Below are 1958 nucleotides of genomic sequence, written 5' to 3'. Positions count from 1 at the left end.
CCTCCTACCTCTGCCTCCTGAGTGCTGGGATTAAAGGCGTGCACCACCATACCAAGCGTTGAACTTTTTTTAAAGAAAGTAATCACCCTAGCAATTATTCTATAGCGTTGTTTTTGGATGTGGGGGTCTTTGTTAGTTGAGACGGTTCTACAATTTAGCTAAGGCTCGCCTTGAATGGCCAATCCCCTTGTATCCACCTCCAGAGTGCTAGGAATGCTGGAGTGGACCAAGCCTATCTTTACAGCTACTTTTAAAAATCATGGTCTTGGCAGACATGGTGGCTCCCCTGGGCAGCATGTTCACCGGGCAGCCCCTGGGCACCCCCTGCTGCTTCCAGGTCTCCCAGGCCAAACCATGCTCCTTCAAGTGGCGCCTGGAGCTTCCTGGTCATCGAACAACATGTTGGTGGATGAGCTGGAGTCGTCCTTGGAGGCTTGCTTTGCTTCTCTTGTGAGTCAGGATTATGTGAATGGCACTGAACAGGAAGAAATTCGAACTGGTGTTCATCAGTGTATCCAGGTTTCTAGATGGTGCAAGACAGATAAGAGTGTTTTTCCTACAAAAGATTGCAGTTGTCTGTTCAGAAACTGGAGCAGGTTATCATAGAGGATGTATCACAACTAAGGAATGAACTGCAATGGAAAGCTGCTCTGGTCTAGAAGCACTTGACAAAGCAGAGGCATTGCAGCAGGTGCTGGAGGACGTCAACACACAGCACAAAAAGCCGATGAATGAAATCCCTCAAGGCCCCTGGGCCTCTCTCGAGCAGGCATCTGCCAACATTATCCCTGCATCTATGAAGCACAGCTGAGTGCTCTGGCCAGTGAGGATTCCTGTCCAAACAGTTGACCAAGCTTCCTTCTTTATGGCATTTTAGAAGAACTCTGTGGAAGAATAATGATAGGCTGGGTGTGGTGGCACACACCTTTAATCCCAGCACCTGGGAGACAGAGGTGGAAGGACTGCTGTAAGTTCGAGGTCACCCTGAGACTACACAGTGAATTCCAGGTCAGCCTGAGCTAGAATGAGAACCCACCTTGGTGGGGGGGGGGGGAATAATTTAACACTAATTTTATGTTCCCACTATTATTTTTTTATTTGAGGTAGGTTCTCACTGTAGTTCAGGCTGACCTGGACTTCACTGTGTAGTCTCAGGATGGCCTCAAACTCAGTGGCGACCCTCCTACCTCTGCTTCCTGAGTGCTGGGAGCAGCCCACGATTATTGTTGAGTGTTAGCTCTTACTCTCTCCTGAAACAAGGTCTCACTGTCTACCCCAGGGTGGCCTGGACTGCAGCCCTGCCTTAGGCTCCTCAGTGCTAGCTTCTTGGGTACTTTGTAGAGTGCATGTCTTTGCCAAGTCAAGGAAGGATTTTGTTTTCAGTCAAGTTCAGACAGTCAAGAGTAATGACAAAGATTCCCTCTTGCTTCATGGATTCTTTTGTTGGGTTAAATATCCTTCCATAGCTTCATCTCCATTTTTCTGGTTGCAGTTAGGATCTGAAGGAATAATAATCTGAGAAGCCATAGGCAAGGGTTTGATTGCTGGCTTTAACAGCTATTTGTCCATGGTAGTGCAGACAGATGCATAAATTTTCTGTTTCAAGACTCTGAACTACCTCAAGACAAGGAGTCTAATAAAGCATGTTATGCTTCCAGAACAGTACACGGTGTGCATACTTTTTGAGTTACAAAAGAATAAAGTATGCTGTTAGTGTCGTGAGTATTAGAGGTTTGATGCTGGCTTCTACTTGGGGTGACTTTGTATTTGCATCGTGCTTGCTTACTTGGGGATGGATCGGGAGCAAGCCGCCTCGGCCAGTGTGAGGACAGGCAGACCTTGTCTCAGCAGTGTCACAGTGGGGACACAGGTGAACTGTAAGGAGTTGAAAGATGACGTAGATGATCCCTGCTTTGAGGATGGTACAGTTTGATCTTTTCAGAGCAGATTCCATCCCT

General features: G+C 47.3%; 1 pseudogene; it reads left to right on the top strand.

The window, feature by feature from the left end:
* The first annotated feature begins 274 nt into the window (after nucleotides 1-274).
* Nucleotides 275-811, top strand: LOC105944527 (annotated as a pseudogene).
* The last annotated feature ends 1147 nt before the right edge of the window (nucleotides 812-1958 follow it).

This window comes from Jaculus jaculus, chromosome 6 (assembly GCF_020740685.1).
Source record: "Jaculus jaculus isolate mJacJac1 chromosome 6, mJacJac1.mat.Y.cur, whole genome shotgun sequence".
NCBI classification, from domain to species: Eukaryota; Metazoa; Chordata; class Mammalia; order Rodentia; family Dipodidae; genus Jaculus; species Jaculus jaculus.
The sequence above is the reverse complement of the archived record's forward strand: the minus strand, read 5'-3'. Positions and strand labels throughout refer to the sequence as shown.